A 27167-nucleotide genomic window follows, 5' to 3' on the forward strand; every position below is an offset into this window, starting at 1 on the left:
TCCTATGAGGCCACCTCCTCACTACAGTGGCAGTTACACTGGACTCAGGATCTAAATGGCTTTATTAACCAGTAAAAAATAATGAAAATAAATGAACAATAACTACTTTCATGGGATTAAAAAGATAACTATAAAATAAAACCAGGCTGAGGCCTCTGAGTCGCCGCTGCTGCCTGCGCATGGCCTACGCCTACAGTGGCACTTCCCGGCTGCATGCTCCACTCGTCCCCGCCCCATGCAGGTGGACCTTAGCAAGCGGTCTGGCCCTTGAGCCTGCAGAAAGTGGACGAGCAACTGCAGCACCCGCTGCATGTCACCTACGGCGGGGCAGAGGTGCACGAGCTGGGCAGAGTGCTGACGCCCACCAAGGTTAAGAACAGACCCACCAGCATTTTGTGGGATGCTCTTGATTTGGAGAAACCCTGCACCTTGGTCCTGACAGCCCCGGGTGCTCCCACGGGGAAGGATCCTAAATACAGTGAATGGCATCATATCCTGGTGGTCAACATGAAGGATAATGACATCAACAGTGGCACAGTCCTCTCCAATTACCTAGGTTCGGGGCCTTACAAGACCACAGGCCTCCACCGCTATGTCTGGCTGGTTTACCAGCAGGACAGGCTGCTGAGGTGTGAAGAGTCCATCTTAAGCAACCTATCTGGAGACCACCGTGGCAAATTCAAGGTGGTGTCCGTCCATAAAAAGTATGAGCTCCAGGTCCTGGTGGCCAGCACATGTTTCCAGGCTGAGTGGGACTACTAAATGCCTAAACTGTAGGAACAGCTGTCTAGGAAGTAGGGGGCAGCTCAGGGACCTGAACTGTCCTGGAGGTCCCAAGTCGTGTTCCCCAGTTCAGTGTTGTGTGCAGATTTCTCCTCTTCCCACTCCCTTTTGCACAGGCAAGACCTAAACATTCAGATGGCGGTTTATGGTGACTTTTCCTGCTGCCTGTGCTTTATAATTCTAGTCACTCATTCACTCAGTCAGGTTTATGTTTTGATCAAATTTAAACTCCATATGAGAGATATTTTGGATGACTGTTGTAGGGTCATCAAATTGTTAATGTAAAAATAGCAACCCAGTAATGAGATTGCTGGGTCAAATGATATTTCTAGTTCTAGATCATTGAGGAATTGCCACACTGTCTTCCTCAATGGTTGAACTAATTTACACTCCCACCAACAGCGTAAAAGCGTTTCTATTTCTCCACATTCTCTCTAGCATCTGTTGTTTCCTGGCTTTTTAATGATCGCCATTCTAACTGGCATGAGATGGTATCTCATAGTGGTTTAGATTTGCATTTCTCTAATGACCAGTGATGACGAGCATTTTTTTCATGTCATTCTACTACAAAGACACTTGCACACGTATGTTTATTGTGGCGCTGTTCACGATAGCAAAGACTTGGAACCAACCCAAATGCCCATCAATAGTAGACTGGATTACAAAAATGTGGCATATATACACCATGGAATACTATGTAGTCATAAAAAAGGATGAGTTCATGTCCTTTGCAGGGGCATGGATGAAGCTGGAAACCATCATTCTCAGCAAACTAACACAAGAACAGAAAACTAAACACCGCATGTTCTCACTCATAAGTGGGAGTTGAACAACAAGGACACATGGACACAGGGAGGGAAACATCACACACTAGGGCCTGTTGGGGCGTAGAGGGCTGGGGGAGAGGTAGCATTAAGAGAAATATCTCATCTAGATGATGGGTTGATGGGTGCAGCAAACCACCATGGCACATGTATACCTGTGTAACAAACCTGCATGTTCTTCACATGTACTCCAGAACTTAAAGTAGAATAATAATAACAAAAAAATAGCAACCCAGAATTTAAAGAAAGAAAAATTGAGGGGAAAAAGACCACGTCTATAGTAATAAAGGAAAGCATCAACGAATCTTTTTTGGAGGTTAAAAAAAAAAAAAAAGAATTGGTTGCCTCTGCCTTTGTGCTCCTGAGTCCAGAATTGTACACAGTGTGTTTTTATGGTGCTGTCATTCACCTTGACAACCAGAGGCTGGCACTGAGGCTAAACCCTAACATGGCACATCGCAGATGCCTTAATAGGTGTCAGTGCCTCGTTCTGGTCCCTTTAAAGAGCATTCCTGGAAAAAGCAGTAGAGAGAGTGACTTTGCTGTTGTTGGGGCATGACCATCTAGACCCATAGCAGTGCCAGCTGACCGCTTATCAGGAATCCTTCAATCTGTGTCTATTAAATTGATCATTCTTCATGGGGGTAAGAAAAGCTGGTCTGGAGTTGCTGAATGTTGTAATTCTGCTGTTTGCTTATAGTTGAATAAAAATAGAAACCTTGAATAAAAAAAATAAAATAACAGCATGAAGCAGAAAAGGAATTAATAAAGATAAAAGCAGAAGTTAATTAATTAGAAAGCAACTAGTAGGCACAATTGAGAAAAGGAATCAAGAATTGTTTCTTTGCAAAGATCAGTAAAATAGATAAGTTTCTGGCAAATCTGACAAGCAAGACAGAAAGAGTGAGAAATAGAATGAAAGTATGCAATATTAGATATGAGAAAGTGAGACAATTATAGCTGTAAATAGAATTAACAATTAATTGTTAATTAATTGCTGGTGGGTCTGTGTAGTTATAGGCAAAAGATGGAGGTTTTTGGAGTTTCCATCTCTCTGCTTACATGACTCATCTGTTCTTGCATGCTGTCCACTTTTTCCATTAGGGCCCATAGTGTATTATTCATAGTTGTTTTAAATTCCTTGTCTAATCATTCCAACGTTCCTGTCATATCTGAGTCTCGTTCTGATGCTTTCTCTTCTGTCTCTTCAAATTGTGTTTTTTGTCTTTTAGTGTGCCTTGTAATTTTTTGTTGAAAGCATTTCATGATATATTGGGTAAAAGGAACTGAGACTGATCGGCCTTTAGTGTGAGATTTGTATGCTCATTTGACTAGGAATTAGGGTGTGTTTACTGCTTGCTGTAGCTGTAGGTGTAGGAAGATAAAATTTCCTTGGGTGTCTATGGTTTTGCCTACCCTGTTTTACAGGAGCCCTACTGATGTGGTGGTAAGGTGTCGGGGAGGGGAAGCTTTCTATAGTTCTGTAAAGGTCTCAGTATTTCAGTAAGTCTATGAACCTGGGCTGTGAACTTCACAAGTGCTTCTCAGTTGCTTTTCTCCCCCTATACGCCTTTCATGAGGTGGGAAAGCTAGAAGGGGCTGGAGTTGGCTATTTCCTTCTCCCAGTTAAGCTCTGGTAAAACCTCAGTCTGTTAGGCTCTGGCAAACAGTTTCCCTTAATAGCAGGGCTTGTTCAAATAGAATGCTCTGGAGTACTTCAAAATAACTTCTTTTCTCTGCCCCTTGTGTATTAATCTGTTCTCACATTGCTATAAAGAAATACCTGAGACTAGGTAATTTATAAAGAAAAGAGGTTTATTTGGTTCATGGTTCTGCAGGCTGTACAGAAAGCACAGTGGCATTTGCTTCTGGGGAGGCCTCAGGAAGCTTTGACTCATGGCAGAAGGCAAAGGGGGAGCAGATGTGTTACATGGTGGGAGCAGGAGCAAGACAGAGAGCAAGGGGAGAGGTGCTACACACTTTTTTTTCTTATACTTTAAGTTCTAGGGTACATGTGCACAATGTGCTGGTTTGTGACATAGGTATACATGTGCCATGTTGGCTTGCTGCACCCATCAACTTGTCATTTACATTAGGTATTTCTCCAAGTGCTATCCCTCCCCCAGCCTCCCACCCCCTGACAAGCCCCAGTGTGTGATGTTCCCTGCCCTGTGTCCAAGTGTTCTCATTGTTCAACGCCCACCTATGAGTGAGAACATGTGGTGTTTGGTTTTCTGTCCTTGTGATAGTTTGCTGAGGATGATGGTTTCTGGCTTCATCCATGTCCCTGCAAAGGACATGAACTCATCCTTTTTTATGGCTGCATAGTATTCTATGGTGTATTTGTGCCACATTTTCTTAATCCAGTCTATCATTGATAGACATTTGGGTTGGTTCCAAGTCTTTGCTATTGTGAACGGTGCTGCAATAAACATAAGTGTGCATATGTCTTTATAGTAGCATGACTTTTAATCCTTTGGGTATATACCCAATAATGGGATGGCTGGGTCAAATGGTATTTCTGGTTCTAGATCCTTGAGGAATCGCCACACTGTCTTCCACAGTGGTTGAACTAATTTACACTCCCACCAACAGTGTAAAAGCGTTCCTATTTCTCCACATCCTCTCCAGCATCTGTTGTTTCCTGACTTTTTAATGATTGCCATTCTAACTGGCGTGAGATGGTAACTCATTGTGGTTTTGATTTGCATTTCTCTGATGGTGAGTGATGATAAGCATTTTTTCATGTGTCTGTTGGCTGCATAAATGTCTTCTTTTGAGAAGTGTCTGTTCATATCCTTTGCCCACTTTTTGATGGGGCTGTTTGTTTTTTTTCTTGTACATTTGTTTAAGTTCTTTGTAGATTCTGGATATTAGCCCTTTGTCAGATGGGTAGATTGCAAAATTTTCTCCCATTCTGTAGGTTGCCTGTTCACTCTGATGGTAGTTTCTTTTGCTGTGAAGAAGCTCTTTAGTTTAATTAGATCCCATTTGTCTATTTTGACTTTTGTTGCCATTGCTTTTGGTATTTTAGTCATTAAGTCCTTACCCATGCCTATGTCCTGAATGGTATTGCCTAGGTTTTCTTCTAGGGTTTTAATGGTTTTAGGTCTAACATTTAAGTCTTTAATCTATCTTGAATTAATTTTTGTATAAGGTGTAAGGAAGGGATCCAGTTTCAGATTTCTACATATGGCTAGCCAGTTTTCCCAGAGGTGCTACACATTTTTAACAACCAGATCTCGTGAGAACTCTATCATAAGAATAGCACCAAGGGGATGGTGACAAACCATTCATTCCTTAAGGATCCACCACCATGATCCAATCATCTCTCACCAGGCTCCACCTCCAACATTGTGGATTACAGTTCAACATGAGACTTGGGCAGGGACACAGATTCAAACTATATCGCCCTACTGGAAGCAGAAGGGGATTTATCTTCAGTCCCCACTATGAGAACCTGGTAGTTTCAGGAAGTAAAACTCAATAATTAAGTGTGCTCCCACCCCCTCAAGACTGGGCCACCTGAAGTTTTTAACTTTTAAGCTCATCCACACCATACTGAGCCTCCAGAAACTCATCAATTACAGTTCAGGATTTTCTACCCCAGTACTAGTTTCTGGGAAGGTTTCTGCTCATAGTTGTCAACCTTAAATAATGAGACTCAGAAAATATGATTAAGTATAGAGTTTATTTGAACGCAAAGTTTAAGGATGTCAACTGAGAATCACAGGCTCCAAATAAATGAGTCAGTGTTCCAAAGTGGAGAAGTTTGGGCTTCCTTGATATAGGCAGAGACAGAGGTTCAGGAGGATTATGACATTTTCCATACAAGACCAATGCATACCTTACAGAGATTCGGTTGGTTAAAGATTGCTGCATTCCAGGGAGAATTACTTATTACTCTGTAAAGGAGGGTAGTGAGCTCAAGGGGGTCTTATCCCTGGTACCTTTTCAGTCTTTTCTAATTCTCTACAGTACAAGAATAAGGAAGGGAGTTAATCCATAACTGGAGAAGCAGAAGTTGTAGCTGCATGCTTCATGACTCAGGCCATATAGTCTCATTTCTCTCAAATAATCCAAAGGCCAACAGCTTTATATTTGAATTATTTAATTTCTACTCCAGTAAGTTGTGATCCTCTGTATACACCTGTCTTTCCAATTTTGGAGGCAGTTGTTTTTCCTGTGGTCTCAGTTCTTTATGGATCTAAGAAGAGTTGTTAATTTTCAGTTTGGTTTTGTTTTCTTCTTATTACAAGGGCAGGAGTGAAGACCAAGCTCCTCACATTTCAGGCCAAAAACCAGAAGTCTCCAAACATTTTAAAGTCTAAATACAGTTGATACTTTTCACAGGAAATATAAATGACCAATAAGTAGTAGAAAAAGTAAATATATCAATAAATATTCATGGCATGGAAAACCACTTTAACTTAAAAAGTATCTGTCACAAGCCAACAACTTACGACAAGTTGAATGATTAAACACTAGAGAAAAACATATGCATGATCCATGATCTAAGATTCCAGAAACCCTTTAAAATCCTTGGGATCAATTAAATCTCACAATCAGGTTTTTTTTTTTTTTTTTCCCAGATTTCTCAAAGACAATGTCATACATATATTATACCTTGGAAAACAACCCCAGTGAGGACCGGGAGAGCAGTCCATAATCAAGCACTTTACTGCCTAGGCCACCAAATGCATTTGCCCCAAGTTGTATACTTAAAGAGTGCAAATAGTCCACATTGGTTCAGGTCAGATTTTATTACCCAAAGAGTTTGCCACAGACCTTAGATTTCAAAGTTTTTTGGCATTTAGGAATTGCAGATGAAGTGTTGTAAACCTATAACTATCAATCAAAGTTGTTCATAAAATTCTAGACAATGCAATAGGACAAAAAGTAAGCTTAAAAACATTGGAAAGAAAAGAGACAAAATTGTCATTACATTAATTGTCCATTTCCAGAAAATAAGAAAGTACAGAAAACTAGATTTTAGAGTGTTTTTTAATTCAATATTTTCTATATACATACATATAAATGTGTGCGAACATGTATGTATGTTTGTGCATGTATGTAAGAATGGGTAACAACCTTCTTTTCACCCAGATGGAGATTGAGGAGAGAGAGTAACTGTTCTTGACAAATAATTTAATCCAGTCTTTTCTAGACTGTGCATTTCTGAGGCTCTAATTGTGTTGCTAAGGGAGAGGCATTTAAAGCAGGTTTGTGGCTGCTTTCTTACTCTGCTAAGGCTGAAAGGGAAGCAGAAAAAGAACAAAGAACTAAATACCACCATGGATAATGGTGTGATTTACTGATTCCATGGGAGGAAATGTGTTCTTTCTAATTAAGAGTCAGTTAGGAGACATTTTCTTCCTTGCAGTGGCAAGAACTAATGTTTGTCCTTAAGAAAGACATGTTTGTGCTTAAGTCAACAGACACTCTGTACCATGCACAGATTAATTTCCCAATAGACTAAACTTTTAAACATGAAACATCAATAAAATTATTTCAATAAGATATAGAAGAGTAATCCTAAAACCTTGGAATAGAAAGTGTTTTCATTCTCAGACGTCCAAAAGAAACAATTTGACTCATTTAACCATGTAAAAATATATAATTTTTATGGTAAAAAAAAAACAAACACCAAAAATCTTAAAAGAGGAAGTCACAGGTAAAAGTATTCACAACTAAAATGATCACAGTGGGTGTAATCATTGAATTGTGCTCCTCAAAAAAATATCTGTTGCACTCCTAACCCCAGTACCTCAGAATGTGACCTTATTTGGAAATGGGATCTTTTCAAAAGGAATTAAGTGCCTCATATGAGGCATTAGGGTGGGCCCTGATCCAATGTGACTGGTGTATTTGAGTATTTGAAGTGGGAGAATACTTGATGCCAGAGATGGGAGGCCAGAAAGAAATAATACATTTACAATGCAGAGCAAACACCATCTTTCAGGGAGAATTCTGGGAATATGGTAAGCTGAGCCCAGATCCATTTCCTTCATTCCCACATGTACCTTTTCTGGACCAATTAGCTGCTGAGACTCTGGGCATCTATCTGGGTGCTCATGCAGCCTGGGCTTCTATGATCATCTCAAAAAGAAGACTTCAGTGGTGCCTTCTCCCCAGTAGCTCAGTGGCAGGTACCTGGAAGTCAGCACTGGTGAGCTGCCAGGAAAATCCTGGGAAGCGCTGGGGGAAGTTCCCATCAGCCCCATGAGCCTGCCTGGTTTCCCTGGTCAAGAAGATACTAAATGTGGGCTGAGTCCTCCTGACCCTGCAGCTAGGGAAATGCAAAGAGGATGGAGGAACAGGGGTTTCAGCACATGACCTGCAGTCAGCCTGCTGCAGTGTCACCAGAGCATGGAGGCAGAAATCTCTGCACCTTCTACCACCTGTAGAGCTGCTGCCATGTAGGGAACACCAACAACCAGACTTGAGCCCTGATGAGCCAACACCTAGCCCATAGGATCATGGCAGCCAGAGGGCAAGGTTAGCTCACAAAAGATAGAACTCACACCTGGAGAAAGAGAGCTGCTAAAGGACAAGGGTGCAGCTGGAAGAAAATTGGAGGAGGTGAAGAGGGAAAGGACATTTAAATGGATGCAAGAGTGGTACAAAAGAGTTTCTGGAGCTAAAAATAAACACAATTTTCTGCTCCAAAAATTCAGTGGGTGAGTTATAAGAGAAAAGAGACACTGTTGAAACCTGAATTAGAATTAGCATTCTGAAAATTTACTACTTATTGCAATAATATCTCAAAAGATAGCAAATATATCAAATAAGGCAGAAATATATCAAATAAGATAGCAAATATATCAAATAAGACAGAAATTATCATAAACAAATATATAAGGGTGTGGAGCAGTGCATACCAAGGATGAGACAGTGGGAGTGTCCACCCTCAGCTCAGACAATCATGTGTGCCTTGTCAGGAGATAATTTAGAAAACCAAGTAAAAAAGAGTTGGTTTTCTATGATCACAAGGAACTGGCAATACTCAACAACATTAGTGATACAATAGTCCTCAAAAAAGTCTTCTTTTCATCTAAGACGTAAACACTTGCTGCAGTTACTGTTTTTTTTTTTTTTTTTTAACTTTACCTTTTAGAACAGCTTAAGTTGTCAAAAAGATTTAAAAGATTATATAGAGAGTTCCCAAATACTCCTTCATCCATTTCTCCCTAAAATTAGTATCTTTCATTAGTATAGTATATTTGTTACAATTAATGAATCAATACTGAGACTAACATCTAGAGCTTATTCTGATTTTCTTATTTTTCACCTAACATGTTTTTCTGTCCCAGGATTCCACCCCGGATACATTACATTTACTTGTCGTGTCTCCTTAGGCTGCTGTTGGTGTGGCAGCTTCTCAGACTTTCCTTGTTTTTGAAGATTTCAACAGTGTTGAGGATTAAGAATTTTATAAGATGCCCCCTTTTTGAAATTTATATGATGTATATCTGATATTTTTCTCATGATTAGATGTGGGTTATACGTAGACCACACAGGTAGAGAAGCAACGCTCATCACATCATAATAACATTACAATGCTATCAACATGATTTGTCACTGTTGATATTGACTTTTGTCAAAGATCAGTTGACTATATTTGTGTGAGTCTATTTCTGGGCTCTCTACTCTGTTCCATTGATCTCTTTGTCTATTCTTTTCCCAGTATCACACTGTCTTGATTACTGTAGCTTTATAGCAGTAAGCTTTGAAGTTGGATTGTGTCAGTCCTCTAACTTCTTCTTTTTTATTTTTTTTTGAGATGCAATTTCACTCTTATTGCCCAAGCTGGAGTGCAATGGTGTGATCTCGGCTTGCTGCAACCTCTGCCTCCCAGGTTCAAGTGAGTCTCCCTCCTTAGCCTCTCAAGTAGCTGGGATTACAGGTGTGCACCACCATGCCTGGCTAATTTTTTTGTATTTTTAGTAGAAATGGGGTTTTACCATGTTAGCCAGGCTTGTCTCAAACTCCTGAGCTTTGGATGATCCAACTGCCTCGGCCTCCCAAAGTGTTGGGATTACAGGTATGAGCCCAGCCTGTCCTCCAACTTCATTCCTCTTCAGTGTCATGTTGGATATTCTAGGTCTTTTGCCTTTCTGTATAAACTTTAGAATTAGTCTTTGCTATCCACAAAGTAGGTAGCTAGGATTTTGATTGAGCTGCATCGAATAAAATTAAGTTGGGAAAGACTGACATCTTAAACAATATTGAATCTTCCTATCTATCCATGAACATGAGATATCTTTCAACTTATTTATGTCTTTGATTTTTAAAAAATTTTATTTTAGGTTCAAGGGTACATGTGCAGGTTTATTATACAGGCAAATTGTGAGCCGCAGGTGTTTGATGTACAGATAATTTCATTACCCAGGTAATAAGCGTGGTACCTGATAGTTTTTCTGATCCTCTCCCTCCTCCCACCCTCCACCTTCAAGTAGGCCCCAGTGTATGTTGTTCACCTCCCAATATTCATGTGTTCTAGTTGTTTAGCTCCTGCTTATGAGAACATGTGGTATTTGGTTTTCTATTCCTGCATTAGTTTGCTAACAGTAATGGCCTCCAACTCTATCCATGTTCCTGCAAAGACATGATCTCATTCTTCTTTTGTATGGCTGCATAATATTTCATGGTATATGTGTACTACATTTTCTTTATGCAGTCTACTATTGATAGGCATTTGGGTTGTTTCCATGTTTTTGCTATTGTGAATAGTGCTTCAATGAACATACCTGTGCATGTGTCTTTATAACAGAATGATTTATATTTCTTTGGCTATATACCCAGTAATGGGATTGCTGGGTCAAATGACAGTTCTATTTTAAGTTCTTTGAGGAATCACCACACTGATTTCTGCAATGTCTGAACTAATTTATATTCCCACCAGCAGCGTATAAACATTCCCTTTTCCCTGCAACCTCACCAGAATCTGTTATTTTTTTACTTTCTAGTAATAGCCATTTTGACTGGTGTGAGATGCTATCTCATTGTGATTTTGATTTGTATTTCTCTAATGATTAGTGATGTTGAACATTTTCTTATATGTTTTTTGACCACATGTCTTCTTTTGAAAAGTGTCTATTTATGTCCTTTGCCCACTTGTTAATGTGGTTGTTGTTGTTACAAAAAAAACTGCTTGTACATTTGTTGCAATTCCTTATAGATTCTGGATCAATAAGGATGTATAGGTTACATACACTTTCTCCTATTCTGTAGGTTATCTGTTTACGCTGTTGATAGTTTCTTTTACTGTGCAGAAGCTCTTTAGTTTAATAAGATCCTATTTGTCAATTTTTTTTTTTTGCAATTGCTTTTGGTGTCTTTGTCATGAAATCTTTTCCAAGTCCTGTGTCCAGAAAGGTATTTCCTGAATTATCTTCTAGGGTTTTTATAGTTTTAGGCTTTACGTTTAAGTTTTTAATATATTTTGAGTTGATTTTTGTACACGGTGTTAGGTAGGGGTCCAGTTTCAATCTTCTGCACATGGCTAGCCAGTGATCTCAGCACCATTTATTGAATGGGGAGTCCTTTTCCCATTGCTTGTTATTGTCAACTTTGTCAAATATCAGATGGTTGTAGGTATGTGGCATTATTTCTGGGCTCTCTATTCTGTTCATTGATATATGCATCTGTTTTTGTACAAGTACCATGCTTGTTTTGGTTACTGTAACCCATAGTTTGAAGTCAGGTAACATGATGCCTCCAGCTTTGTTATTTTTGCTTAGGATTGCTTTGGCCATTAGAGCTCTTTTGTGGTTCCATATGACAGTCTTTTCTAATTCTGTGAAGAATGTCATTGGTAGTTTGATAGGAATGGCACTGAATCTATAAATTGCTTTGGTCTATATGGCCATTTTAACAATAATGATTCTTCCTATCCATGAACATGGAAAGTTTTTCCCTTTGTTTGTGTCATCTGTGATTTCTTTGAGCAGTGTTTTGTAATTCTCGTAGAGATTTTTTGCCTTCCTGGTTAACTATATTCCTAGGTATTTTATTCTTTTTGCACTATTGTGAAATGGATTATGTTCTTAATTTGGCTCTCAGCTTGGATGCTGTTGTTATATAGGAATGCTACTGATTTTTGTATGTTGATTTTGTATCCTAAAACTGCTGAAGCTGTTTATCAGATCAAGAGACTTTGGGGCAAAGACTATGGGGTTTTCTAGGTACAGGATCATGACATCTGCAAATAGGAATTGTTTGACTTCCTCTCTTCCTATTTGAATGCTTTTATTTCTTTATCTTGCCTGTATATCTTTGATTTTTTTAATTAGAGTTTTGTAGTTATCCTCTAGGAATCTTGTAAAAGTTTTGTTAGATGTATACTTAATAATTTCATTGTTCTGGTGCTAATGTAAGTGTTGTTTTTTAATTTCAAAAACACAGAGGTGTATAGGAAAGCAATAGACTTTTTTATATTAATCTTGTATTCTACATCTTTGCTATGATCACTTATTAGTTCTACGTGTTTTATGTTAATTCATTAAAATTTTCTACATAGACAACTATGTCATCTGTGAACAAAGACAGTTACATATCTTCTTTCCAAATCTGTACACCTTTTATTTTCCTTTCTTATCTAATTGCACCAGCTACAACTCCTAGTATGTTGAATAGAAGTGGTGAGACATCCTTGCCTTCTTCCTAATGTTAGTGGGAAAGCTTCAAGTTTGTTACCATCAACTGTGATATTAGCTGTATGTTTATTGTAGATTCTCTTTATTAAGTTGAGGAAATTCCCTCCTATTCCTAGTTTGCTGAGTCTGTATCATAAATGGATATTGGATTTTGTCAAGTGCTTTTTTTTACATCTATGCATATGATCACATGATTTTTTTTCTTTAATCTGTTGATATGATAAATTACATTAATTGATTTTTTAATGTTAAACCAATATTGCATACCTGGGATAAATTCCACTTGGCGGTGGTGTATAGTTTTGTGCACTGTTGGATTTGATTTGCTAATATTTTGTTGAGGATCTTTACATCCATATTCATGAGAAATAGTGGTGTGTAGTTTTCTTTTCTTGTAAGCAAAGTCTTTGTCTGCATTTGGTATTAGGGATTAGTAATGGATTAGTAGTGATGGTGGACTATCTTTTATTTCTGGTATTAGTGATTTGTGTCTTCTCTCCTTCTCTCTTTCTCAGTTAACCTGACTATCCAAGATCAATAAAATTGATCTTTTCAAGTATGTTTTTGGATTTCTTTTTTTTGGTTTTTATTTATTTTACATTTCATTAATGTTTGCTCAATTTTTTTTGATTATTTATTTTCTTCTGCTTAGTTCGGATTTAATTTGTTCTTCTTTTTCTTTCCCAATGTTAAAGCTTAGATGATTATTTTTGAGATCTTTCTAATTTTCTAATATTTGCAGTCAATGTTATAAACTAAATTTGTTCTTGGACCCCTCTAATAAATTTTTATTTCAGTTATTGGACTTTTCAACTTCAGTATTTCTAAGTGTCTTTATGTGATTTCTATGTCTTTATTGATACTCTCTATGTGGTGAGACACTGTTTTCCTGGTTTCCTTTAGTTATTTGTATGTGGTTTCTTTTTGTTTTTTGAATATATTTTAAATAGTTGATGTACTGCCTTTGTCTAATAAGCCCAATATCCAGGTATCATCAGTGCAGGTTTCTATTCATTTTTTAAATGTACATAGTCCATACTTTCTTATTTGTTTGCATGCCTTGTAATATTTTGTTGAACATCAGACATTTTGAATATTATAATATGGAAGTTTTGGAACTCTGAGTTTCCCATATCTCCAGTGTTGCTGCTTGTTTTATTTGTTTTTTGCTTCTTTAGTAACTTTTCTGAACTGGTTTTGTAAAGTCTATATTCTTTGTCATGTATAGCCACTGAAGTCTCAGTTCCATTAGTTTAATAGTCAGCTAGTAATTAAGCAGAGATTTCCTTAAACACCTGGGAGGAAAATCTCCCAGTCTAAAGATGTGCTCTGTTTGTGTTTCATGTTTGTGTCTCCACCAGGCAGTTTACAACTCTGCCTTAGCCTTCACATCCTGCTTACACAGAGTCAGAAAGTCAGCCAGAGGTTAAAACTTAGGGCCTTCTCAGGTCTCTTTTAGGTATGCAGCCAACCATCCTAGGAATGTGCATAGACTTCTCTACTCTCAGGAGCTTTTCAAAGACTTTATTCCCCCAAAGCATTTCATTCCTCAGCCTTTCCTCCCAAGCTTCTTGATTCGTCTATTATTTCCCCTGATTGTTATCCTTTGAGTGAGATGGAGTGACTTTAACATTTGCCTTTAAAAGTTTCTGATAGAATGTTGAAAGCCCTGGTATAGTTCTGAATTAGGGGAAATAAAGGCAAGCCCATTGATCCCTTCGTTTTGGGAGCCAACATACAGGTCAAAACAAAAAAAATGCAATTATTTAAAGATAAGGTCTACTGTGCTTCCTCCAGCACTAGGTACCTGTACTGTGAATGCCAGCTGTTGTCTCAAGGTCACCACGAAGCCAGGAATGGAAACAGGGTAAGTTAAAATGCCACAAATTTATTTTACTGAGATTCAGCTGGTTTTTCTTAATCAAACATTAAGCTTTGGATTAGTTTCTAGCATTCCTAAAAAGTTGATTTGGACAGTTTTTGCAGTTAGTTTATTGCTTTTGTGGAGGGACAAATTTTGATGTTCCCTACTGTGCCACTTTTGCTTCTCTACCCTTTCACTTTTAACCTTCTTATGTCATTATATTTAAGTGGATTTCTTGCAGTCAATATATAGTTTGGTCTCATTTTTAATCCAATATGACAATCTCTGTCCTTTAATTTGTATATCTGGACCATTTAGACTTAAAGTTATTATTGATATAGTTGAATAATGCTACCATGTTTGCAGCTTTTTTCTATTCATTTCACTTGCTCTTTGTTTCTTTTTTTCACATGTTCTTTTATTGCTTTCTGTGGTTTTAACTTAGCATATTATAATATTTCATTTTCTCTTCTCTCAGCATATCAATGTGGGGAAAATTGATATTGAGTTCTCAAATAATAGTAGGAATAAAAGAATAATGTAGAACCTTAAATAAACATGGGAAAATTAAAATAAAGAATATGTTTAAAAAGTATCATGTAAAATAAATAAAACCAAGTCAAGATGGAAAGAATACAATCAAGAATATCAGTCACCATACCAAAAAAAAAAAAACAACCCCAAAATGGACTAAATTCCTCTGCCATAAGTACATAAAATTTTTATTTTTCAATTTAAACAAAAGTTTTTTTAAGAGATAATTTAAAAAATAAATGCTTACCCAAACCTTGCGCATCTCCTGTCAAAGAAGTCTGCAACACTGTGGTGCTTCACCTTCAGAAGGGGCACATTGGTGTGTTGAAATGAAATGAAGTATTCCACATTTTTAACATCCCTAAAAAATACAGAGCCTGCTATATTGAGTTAAAAAATAAAGCATAATTTGTTTTTGGAAGAGTGTAAACACTCATCGAAGTGGTAAGAAAACATTACAAATAAAGAGGCAGATAGATAGATAATAAACAAATAAAAGCAAAAAGGAAACAATGTCAGTAGGAACACCAAACCATTGATTAAAAGCACTAAAACAGATAAATATAAATACATTTTCCCTAACTCCCCAACTTGTTAAAAATGTATATTTTGTACATATGCAAAGTATAACTTGTAAAGAAGATACAACAGTAGTTAACCTATATGCACCACCAAATATAACTGTTTAGTATGTAAAAATAATTTATTAGAAATGCCAGGAGGCTGTGTCCATTTTCTACCCAATAGCATTTTCCTTTCTTATTTATGAGAGGTGCCTGATTTTGCTGCAGGGTACAATGTGCCCAATTAACAGACCATATTTCTCAGGGTTTTTCTTTTTTTTTTTTTTTTTTTTTTTTAATCTGCCACAATGATCATGCAAGTAGGACCAGGCTAGTAAAATGTAAGCAGATGTGTTTTGTGGAACTTCTGAAAAGGTATCTTTAGGATCACTGACTATCTCAGAAATGTGCCTTTTGACTGCCTTCATTCTTCCTTCCTGAATAGGACACAATGGTCCCACCAGCCATCTTGAGAAACGCAGATGAACCCACGCTAAGCATGGTGGTGCAAACAGATAGAAGAAGCCTGGTTCTCGTAACTTAGTGGTGCTACCACATCAGCCTGTGATGTTCCATCTCTAAGCATTTTTTAACATAAGGTACTAAACATTCTGTGTTTAAAATATTTTCAAGCCTTGGCAACATAGTGAGATCCAGTCTCTGCCAAAAAATTAAGAATTTGTGAAATTTAGCTGGGCATGGTGACCCATGCCTGTAGTCCCAACTACTCAGGAGGCTGAGGTGGGAGGAGTACTTGAGCCTGGGAGTTCAAGGCTGTAGTGAGCTGAGATCACACTACTGCACTCCAGCCTTGGCAAGAGAGAAATATCCTGTCTCCAGTATATATATATGTGTGTGTGTGTATATATGTGTGTGTGTATATATATGTGTGTGTGTATATATATGTCTATGTGTGTGTGTGTATATATATATCTCCAATCTAGTTTCTTTCTATTGTATGAGCCAAACTTAATCCTCACTAATACAAATTATTAAACATGCAAGCAGAGTAAAACACTTCAATGTATTTCTCCAACAAGAGGACAGATGTTATAGTCAAAAAAGTAAGTGAGAATTTTGCGCATCAAGAAACATTATCAAGAAAGAAAAAAGGATGCCTACAAAATGGGAAAATGTATTTGTAAATTATGTATCTAATAAGGGTCTAATATTAAGAATATATCAAGAACTCTTGTAAGTCAACAATGAACATGCAAACAACCAAATTTTTTTAAAAATGGGCAAATGAATTGAGTAGATATTTCCCAAAAGTAGACACACAAATGGCCAACAAGCACATGAAAATATGCTCTACATCATTAGTCATTAGTTGAAATGCCAATCAAAACCACAGTGAAATACTACTTTATAAATAGTAGGATGGCTATTACCTTGAAAAAAAAAAAGCACACACACAGAAAGTAACAAGTGTTAATGATGTGGAGAAATTGCAACCCTTATGCATTGCTGGCAGAAATATAAAATGGTTCAATCACCATGGAAACAGTTTGGTAGTTCTTCAAAAAGTTAAAATAAGAACTATCATATAACCCATCAAATCCACCCTTAGGTATATGCCCAAGACAATTGAAAACAGAAACTTGAACAAATACATATATACAAATGTTTGTAGCAGCACTATTCACAATAGCCAAAAGGTAGAAACAATCCAGAGTTCCCTCAGTAGATGAATGGACAAACAAGTTGTGGTATAGTCACACAATGGAATATTATTTGGCCTAAAAATGATTGAAATACTGGTACATGCTACAGGGTGGATAAGAAGCAAAAACATTATGCTAGGTGAAAAAACCCAGACACAAAATGTCACATGGTATGATTCCATTTATAGGTGGTGTATTAGTCCATTCTCACACTGCTATAAGGACATATTCAGTACTGAGTAAGTTATAAAGAAAAGAGGTTTGATCAACTCACAGTTCCACAGGGCTTGGAAAGCCTCAGGAAACTTATAATCATGGCAGAAGGGGAAGCAAATATGTTCTTCACCGGGTGGCAGCAAACAGAAGTGCAGAATGAAGAGGGTAGGAAAGTCTCTTTTAAAACCATCAGATCTCATGAGAGCTAACTCACTATCATGAGAATAGGATGAGGGAAACTGTCCAATGATTCAGTTGTCTCCATTTGGTTCCTCCCATGACACATGGGGATTATGGGAACTACAATTCAAGATGAGATTTTGGTGGGGACACAGAGCCAAACCATATAATTCCACCCAGCTCCTCCCAAATCTCATATCCTCACAATTCAAAACAATCATGCCCTTCCAACAGTTCCCTAAAGTCTTAACTAATTCCAGCATTAACCCAAAAGTCCAAGTTCAAAGTCTCATCTGAGACATGGCAAGTCCCTTCCACCTATGAGCCTGCAGAATCAAAAGCAAGTTAGTTACTTCCTAGACACAATGGGGGTATGGGCATTGGGTAAACAAACCCATTCCAAATGGGAGGAATTGGCCAAAACTAAGCAGATGCAGGCTCCATGCAAGTCCAAAATCCAGTAAGACAGTCATTAAACCTTAAAGTTTCAAAATGATCTTCTTTGACTCTGTGTCTCACATCCAAGGTGTGCTGATGCAAGAGATGGGCTTCCATGGCTTTGAGCAGCTCTGCCCCTGTGTCTTTGTGGGGTACAGCTCCCCTCTTGGCTGCTTTCATGGGCTGGCATTGAGTATCTGTGGCTTTTCCAGGTGCACAATGCAAGCTGTCAGTGGATCTACCATTCTGGGGTCTGGACGATGGTGGCCCCATTCTCACAGCTCCACCAGGCAGTGCCCCAGTGGGGACTCTGTGTGGGGGCTCTGACCCCCCATTTTCCTTCCACACTCCCCTAGCAGAGGTTCTCCATGAGGCCTATACCCCTGCAGCAAACTTCTGCCTGGGCATCCAGGCATTTCTACACATCCTCTGAAATCTTCATAGAGGTTCTTAAACTTCAGTCTTTGACTTCTGTGCACCCAGAGATTCAATATCACATGTAAACTGCCAAGGCTTAAGCTTGCACCCTCTGAAGCCACAGCCTGAGCTGTACATTGGCCCCTTTTAGCCATGGCTAGAGCAACTGGGATGCAGGGCACCAACTCCCAAGGCTGCACACAGCAAGGGGCCTTGGACCTGGTCCAGGAAACCATTTTTCCCTCTTAGGCCTCCAGGCCTGTGATGGGAGGGGCTGCCATGATAGTCTCTGACATGCCCTGGAGACATTTTTCCCATTGTCTTGATGATTAGCATTTGACTTCTCATTATTCATGCAAATTTTTGCTACCAGATTGAATTTCTCCCCAGAAAATTGGTTTTTCTTTTCTGCTGCAACATCAGGCTGTTTCCTCTTGAACACTTCGACACTTAGAAAGTCCTTCTGTCAGATACCCTAAATTCTCTCTCTAAAGTTCAAAGTTCCACAGGTCTCTAGGTCAGAGGCAAAATGCCACCCATCTCTTTGCATATCAAGAGTGACTGGATTAGTCCATTTTCATACTGCTATGAAGAAATACCCAAGACTGGGTAATTTACAAAGAAAAGGGTTTAATTGACTCACAGTTCCACATGGCTAAGGAGGCCTCACAGTTATGGCAGAAGGCAAAGGAGAAACAAAGTCACATCTTACATGCTGTTGTGCAAGAGAGCATGTGCAGGGGAACTGCCCTTTATAAAACCATCAGATCTTGTGAGACTTATTCACTACCATGAGAACAGCATGGGAAAATCCCACCCTCATGATTCAATTAGCTCCCACTGCGTCCCTTCTACAACACATGAGGATTATGGAAGTTAAAATTCAAAATGAGATTTGGGTGAGGACATAGCCAAACCATATCAGTGACCTTTACTCCAGTACCCAACAAGTTCCTCATCTCCATCTGAGACCACCTCAGCCTGGACTTTATTATCCATATCACTATCAACATTTTGGTTAAAGCCATTCAACAAGTCTCTAGGAAGTTCCAAACTTTCCCACATGTTCCTGTCTTCTGAGCCCTCCAAGTCTATAGGAAGTTCAAAACTTTCTCACATTTTTCTGGTCTTCTACTGAGTCCTCCAAACTGTTCCAACCTCTGCTTGTTACCCAGTTCCAAAATTGCTTCCATATGTTCAGGTATCTTTACAGCAGTACCCCATTACCTGGTACCAATTTACTGTGTTAGTCCGTTCTCACGCTGCTAGGACATACCCGAGACTAGGTAATTTATAAAGGAAAGAGATTTAAGTGACTCACAGTTCTACAGGGCTGAGAAGGCCTCAGGAAACTTACAATCATAGTGGAAGGGGAAGCAAACACGTCCTTCTTCACATGATGGCAGCAAGGAGAAATGTAGAGCAGAGGTGGGGAAAATACCCCATATAAAACCATCAGCTCTCATGAGAACTAATTCACTACGATAAAGGCAAGATGAGGGAAACCTCCCCCGTGATTCAAGTATTTTCACCTGGTCCCTCCCATGACATGTGGGGATTATGGGAACTACAATTCAAGATGAGATGTGAGTGGGGACACAGCCGAACCATATCAGGTGTAATATTCAAATCTATAGAGACAGAAAGCAAATGGGTTGTGGCCAGGTGCTGGGAGTGTGGGGCAGCCGAGGAGTGACTGCTTACAGGTACATGGTTTTATTAGGGATGAGGAAAATGTTTTGAAACTTGTACTAAACATACTAAATGCCATTGAATTGTACATTTTATAAAGTGGTGAATTTTATGCTATATGAATTTCATCTCAATTTTTTAAATAAAAAATAGAGGAATCAAATGTGATTATACATACATATGCGTGTGTTGCATCCCTGTGTGTCTATTTATATATATATATAAATAATCTTACATCTCTAGAGTAGAGAATGTACTTTTTCTAAATCCCTTAAATATGTATAGAAATTTACCATGAAATCCTTGTGTCCAAAAATAAAAAAGAAATTATGTTGATCAGGACTCAATAATATTAGAAATAATTATTAAAAATAGGACCAAAAGTAATATATATTTAGAAATTAAAAACATGCTCTCAGTTGACCTTGGATCATGGGGGTGATCAGAATAAAGACCGCAGACTAAAGAAAAGCAACCCAAAGGGGAGCACTTCATAACAACATCAGAAATGAAGGAAGTAAAGAAGGACTCAGCTGTAAACTCCAGAAAACAGAAGAAATAAGGAAGAGAGAATTGGTAAAAATAAAAGATGAGGCCAGGCATGGTGGCTCATGCCTGTGATCCTAGCACTTTTGGAGTCCAAGGTGGGAGGATCACTTGAGGCCAGGAATTTGAGAACAGCCTGGGCAATATCGTGAGACCTTATCGTTACAAAAAATTTTAATTTAAAGATAAAATTATTAAAACATAAAATGGAAATAAAAATAAGAGAAGACAGTCACAGGAGAGACAAAAATGATTATAGGTGAAAGCTAAATAAACACCCATGGCACAAATTTCAAAATCTAGATGAAATGAATGATTTCCTAGAAAAAAAATAAGTTATAAAACTTCATACAAATGAAGTGGACATGTTGAATAGAAAACCACCATAGGAGAGACCGAGAATGTGATAGGAAATCTCTCCTTGAATAAGGCACCAGAGCCAGGTAGGATTCATAAACAAATAATTCCAGTGCTATTTAAACTATGTCAACCTACATAAAAAGGGAAAATTTTCCTATTCATTATAACAAGTCAGCAGAACTCTAACACCCAAATTGTATAAAAGAAATATAAGAAATCTATACACTAATTTTACTTCTGAATATAGATGTAAAAATTCTAAATAAAATATTAGTGAAACAAATCAGTAATGTTTCAAAAACTGGTATACTATCAAGCAGGATTTATTCCAAGAATGAAAAAGTGGCTTAATATTAGGAAACATAAAGAAAAAAATACACATTGTTTTATTAGCACAAGCTGAAAATGCAGTTAACCGAATTCATCAGTTGTTTTTAATAAACACTCCAGGAACTAAGGAAAACTACTTAATAAACATGGCCCACCAAAATTAACATCAAATATTATTTTGAACTACAAAACACTAACATCATTTTAATTAAAACCATTGACTACAGAGGGATACTCATTCTCACCATTATTTAACAATGTCTTGGAAGTTGTAATGAAGGCAATGAAATAAGAACAAGGAATAATTTCAATAAACATTGTAATATGGTTTGGCTGTGTCCCCACCCAAATCTCATCTTGAATTGTAGCTCTCATAATTCCCACGTGTTATGGGAGGGACCCAGTGGGAGACAATGGAATTATGGGGTGGTTTCCCCCATACTGTTCTCATGGAAATGAGTCTCATGAGAGCTGATGGTTTTGTAAGGGGAAACCCCTCTCACTTGGTTCTCATTATTCTCTTGTCTGTCACCATGTGAGATGTGCCTTTCACCTTCTGCCATGATTGTGAGGTCTCCCCAGCCATGTGGAACTGTGGGTCCGTTAAACCTATTTCTTTTGTAAATTGCCCGGTCTTGGGTATGTCTTTATCAGCAGCATGAAAATGGACTAATACATGTTGGAGGCAGAGGTAAAATAACCTCTGCTCAGAATGATACAATTATATATAGAAAACCAAGAACCTATTAAGGAGGTAACACTGTAGAGACAGAGAGTAAATCAGTGCTTGTCTATACTAGAGTTGGGAATCAGGAAATGAAAACTGGATTGGAGTGATGTTTGTGTAAATCTGTAAATTTACTGAAAGTTATGAACTGTACATTTTAAATGAGTACATTTTTTGGTAGGTAAATTAGGCCTCAATAAAGTTGTTATAAAAAAATCTTCTAGGTGGAATAAGAAAATTTAACATGGATGAATATGATATTAAATAAAGCAACTCTTTTGCTTAAAAAATTTCAAAAATATAGGAAGGTACTTGTAAGAAAAGTATGGAAACTATAAAGAAAATTAATAAGCCTTATTGAAAGGCATAAAGCAAGAACTGAACTAATAGAAAACAACCATGTTCTTGAATTGGAAGACTGAATAGCATCAAGATGCCAATTGTCCTAAAATTAATATTAAAACTCAGTGCAATTCTAACTAGAATCCCAACAGCATTTTTCTCTCCATTGGATAAGATGATCTTAAAGTTTATGGGGAAAAACAAATACCGAGGATGGCAAATGAAAGTTGTAAAACAGATCAATAACAATGAGAAGATTTGCCTAACTAGGAACCAAAGCATAGGATAAAACCATAGTCATTGAGACAATATGGCCTTAATGTACGAAGAGACAAATGGGTCAATGAAAGAGAATGAAACAGCAAGTAAGATACTAATATACATATATACATATATGTGTGTGTGTGTGTATGTATGTGTATGTGTGCATGTATACACAGACGTAGAATTTTTCACACGTGACGGAGATCGTTGTTCAATTTTGTGGGAAAATGGGAAATTGTTTAATGAACAGTACTGGGACAACTGGCTGTCCATTTGCAAAACGATTACATTGGACTCTCATACCATATACAAAATTAAATTCCAAATACACTAATGACTTAAACATAAAAAGCAAAATAATGGAAATCCTGGAAGAAAAATCTGTAAGATTACATGACCACCTTAGAGGGCAAGAAAGAACTTCTTAATACTGGAAACCAAGAGGTTAGTTAAAAAAAAAAGGTATTGGAATGAGAGAGTTCCCTGACCCACTTGCAGGAGGTGCAACAGGGGTGTGGCTCATCTGTTCAGCTGCTGCCGCTACTCAGACTCCTTATAGGAGGAGGAGCATGCAGATGGGCAGGTGCAGGAGCCAGGGTGAGTACTTTTGGGCTTCAGTGCCAGGGTGGCATCTAGGGATGTTTGCCTAGACATGTGGAGTGACTCTCAAAGCCCCAGTGGGCATACTACAGTGCTCTTTTAGCCCTACCATCTGCAGACAGCTTAAGTGTTAACCAGCTCAGTGCCCTCTCAGTCACACATGCACTTGATCAGGTCACACATGCACTTGAAGGATGGTAAATGTGGGGATTTTACTGGATGATGGAGGTGGTTCTCAGTGGGATGGATAGGAAGCTGGAGGGGGGATGAAGTGGGAGGTTGATCTTTCCCTGGAGTCTGGCCATCCAGTGGCTGATCTTCTCTCGAACGGTCCCCAGCTGAACTCTGGATGTTCAGATGCTCCTTCTCTTCTCTCCTTCTCTGCCTCGCTGTTCTGCCACTCTTCTGCTCTTCTTTTCATCTGCTCTTGGAGTCCAGGGTTTAGGGTTTATATGGCTACTGGATAGGGGAACATGACAGGCCAAAAGGCAACTTTTGGGCGTGAAAACAGGACTGCCTGTTCCCATTTAGGGCCTTGGGTTTCCAGGCTTCAGGGTAGGGCCTTTGTTGGGGAGCCACCCTCTTCTACCCAGTATTTCCCTGTCACCTGTCCATATCATTTCCCCCCTCTGAAGAGGCACATCTAACTGCCCTTAGAATATGAACGATGACCAGTCTTAGCTACTTCCTGCTGACAAGGGCATTGTTTGGAGAAAATGACTGTCAGAGTCCTCCCAGAAGTCTATGTAAGGATCCCTAGCAAAAGGAAGCCATTGTCCGAGGCTCCAGTTGCCTGACCATTTGGAGTTTTGATGGCCTTTAGGTGAGAGAGGATAAAAACAAGTTTCATAAGGTTAAGTATACATGGGTTAAACATGTGTACTATACAAGGAAAAAATCTAGTGCCAAAGATTACAGAAATAATAAATGAAATATACTAACAACATTGTACCCCAATCTGTCTCACCCTGGTGAAAGAAATTAAACCTTGTATGGGAGCAGTTAAACTTTATGAGAGAGCTAACTATTCTCACTACGTCTGTAGCAGTTAACAGGTTCACCCTGGGAATTCTGGGGTTTATGGGCTTGCATGGTGTCCATTAAAGCGTCTGCCTCTTTCCTCTTAGGGAGGTGTCTCCCTACCTCCATTGTGAAAAACTGAGATGACCACTTTTAGGAGGTCCTCTAAAGTACTATTTGGTTTCAGGGCCCATTTCTGCAACTTCCTTTTAATATCAAGAAATATATCCTTTAGGATTAGTTGTCCCTTGATAGAATTAGGAGATAGAGAGGTATGCTTTACCGAGGCCCTATTACCTTCTCCAAGAAGGCAGTGGGATTTTCATTAAATCCATGGTCTATCATGAATAGCTTGTTATAATTGAAAGTTTTGGTCCTAGTCCTATGTAAGCCCTCCATTATGCAAACCTGAAAGTATCCTTTCCTCTTTCAGTCTCCCATCTCATCACTGGCATCCCAACCAGGGTCAGTCACTGGTACTGCTCCTCTTCCAGTTGTATAAAGTTTGCCCCATTCACTGAGCTATATGTGATGCAAAGCTCATTCCCAAATCTCTCTGCTGCTTGCAGAGCAGCCGGCTTCTCAGTGTCCATCAGGGTCTGATTCTAAAGTAACACATGTGTCTCCAGGAGAGTTCAAATATTTGGGTGAAATTGTGGAAAGCCTCTATATGTCTGTCAGGGTCATCTGAAAACTTGCCAAGATCCTCCTTAATTTGCTTTAAGTCCTGTAGAGAGAAGGGGACCTGGACCTTACTGGGGTCAAATTCACCAGGCATCTGCTGGAGGGGCAAGAGTGAGACTGGGGCTTGTCTGGGGTGAGGATTTGTAGGAGGGGGTAAGTGAGAGACTGAAGCTGGATAGCGAGATAAGGGTGGACCCAGAGGAGCAGGGTTGGAGGGAGCTGGCTCCTCTGCTGGGGGCACCTCTGGGATTCATTTCTTTAGTTCCCTGGGATTGTTTCTTGCAGCCTCTCCTGAGATGGCAAACAGGAGGTCTGGATCAATCCTACAGTGTTGGCAAAGGTCTGGATTACCCTGCAAGGTAAAGAAAGCCTGCACATATGGGGCCTCAGACCATCTGTCCTCACATCTACAGAAAAGGTCCAACTGCTGGACGGTATTGAAATGAATAGTTCCTTCCTGAGGCCAAGCCAATCCTTCATAATTTGGCCAAACATTTGTGCAGAGGGCTATGAGGTATTTTTCTTCCAGACTCTGAGGGTCAAAGCAGTCCCAGTGGTTCAGGATGCACTCCAGAGGAGTATAAGTTGGGGGTGGTGAAAAGAGCTAGTTGCCTATTCTGAAAGACAGGGAAATAGAGGCATCCCTCATTTCCTTTTTTGCTTCCAATGAAAACTTAGGATGTGATAGAGAGAAAGCAGGGCATTCCCCCTTTCCCTTCTGTCTTCTTATCCTTGAGTTCTGGCAACCTTAGACAGATGCCACCCATGGGTGCTATTGTGGTCTGCACCTGTGAAGCAGGGAGGGCCTAGAGAACAGGAATTATCCATCCTCATCTATGTCTCTATCCCCCCTACTGTCAGCAACCTTTGGGTTCCCTGGGTTGCCTATGCCATGGACCATGGCCTCCTTCCATGAAGCAGGGCTTTAGTCAACAGGAATTTGCCCCTGCCCATTTACACTGTGCCTATTGCCTGGCTTTGGAGCCCTCAGATCTGGTTTTCCTTTCTAGGGCCTCAGCCTGAAGCTTGGAACTGAGTTTGAGACCAAAAAAAAAAAAAAAAAGTATTTCAGGGGCTGCCTGTATCTGTTTAGATTAAGTCTCAAAAGGGCCCTGCCAGATTTGCAGTTATCAGCCAGCAGGGGTCGCTTCTCCGTTGTTTTTGCTAGCATAAGCAGAGGGCTGGGGTAGGAAAAGAATTGTCTTGCACAGAAAAGGGGGAAAAAGGGAAAAAAAGCTTAAGGGGCAAAAGGCAGGGGCGGGGGGGGGGGGGCATGCTGGGGGAAGAACCTCTTGCTCTGTGAAAATGGGTTCCTTTAATTATTGTATCTTTCCCCCAGTTCAGACCAGTGAGGATCCTTCAGCCACTGGGGCTCTGCTGGCGGGGGAAAGGCTCTGCTGGCACAGCAATGGCAAGCAGGGGATGCCAGGCAGCCAGCTGGCTGTGCAGGGTTCCAGCGGCAGCCATAGTTTTCTCCCATCTCTCATGGCCATTGAGTGCAGCTTGTGTATGCTATGGACATGCCCAGGCGCTGGAGACCAGATGGGAGGGGGTAAGAAGGGAAGCCATTGTGCCAGGACCCTGCAGCCATTGAGGTGGGGTTTGGGGTCGCACCAAACGGAAACCACATTGTTCTGAATTGTGCCTCTGATGGCTAGGCCAAATGTTCATTCTATTTAACATCATTGCTGCAGTCTGTAGCAAAACCCTTAACATTATAAAAGAAGAGATAGAGCCACTTCAAATCATGAAAGGAGAAGAGATATCACAGTAAAGTCTGCAGGTTGGCCAACAGAGTTCAGTCTTTGGGCTTTCCAGCAACAAAAGATGCCTTCAGTTGCCCCAGGGTTTTAGTCCAGTCTCCAGCAACAGCTAGACCTCCATGTAGGGAAACAGCCAGTAATTTTTTTACTTGCAGGAAAGGGAGATGTGACAGTTCTGCATCTGTATTCCCCCTTGTGGATCCTGGGTGAGACTCCAGATGAAATGGGAGAGTTCCCTGACCCCCTCACAGGATATGTCACAGGGGTGTGGCTAGTCTGTTCAGCCTCCACCACTACTCAAACACCTTATGATGGGGGGAACATGCAGATGGGCCGGTGCAGGTGCCAGGGCCAGCGCTTTTGGGCTTTGACCCCATGGTGGCATCTAGGGGTGTGTGCTTGTGACTCCTGAAGTCCCAGTGAGTGTGCTCCAGTGCTCTTTTAGCTCTGCTGTCTGTCAGGCCAAGCTAAGCCATCATATCCCCTGTGACCTGTACATATACATCCGGATGGTCTGAAGCAACCGAAGAACCACAAAAGAAGTGAAAATAGGCAATTCCTGCCTTAACTGATGACATTCCACCATTGTGATTTGTTCCTGCCCCACCCTAACTGATCAATTGACCTCATGATATTCCTTCTCCTAGACAATAAGTCTTATGATCTCCCCATCCTTCACCTTGTGACCCCAGTCCCTG

At 39.5% G+C, this 27167-nt stretch overlaps 1 protein-coding gene and 1 pseudogene across 1 annotated transcript in view; both read left to right on the top strand.

Annotated features, from left to right (window-relative positions):
• LOC140709749 (uncharacterized) overlaps positions 1–27167 on the top strand; it is a 52349-nt gene that overhangs the window by 13912 nt on the left and 11270 nt on the right. Inside the window, exons 4-5 of the mRNA XM_073009594.1 lie at positions 14063–14132; positions 15672–15825. The gene's annotated coding sequence lies outside the window, so the exon portion shown is untranslated. The remainder of the gene's footprint in view (positions 1–14062; positions 14133–15671; positions 15826–27167) is intronic.
• Positions 145–798, top strand: LOC140709769 (phosphatidylethanolamine-binding protein 1 pseudogene; annotated as a pseudogene).

The sequence above is a fragment of the Chlorocebus sabaeus genome, chromosome 22 (assembly GCF_047675955.1).
Source record: "Chlorocebus sabaeus isolate Y175 chromosome 22, mChlSab1.0.hap1, whole genome shotgun sequence".
Taxonomy (NCBI): domain Eukaryota; kingdom Metazoa; phylum Chordata; class Mammalia; order Primates; family Cercopithecidae; genus Chlorocebus; species Chlorocebus sabaeus.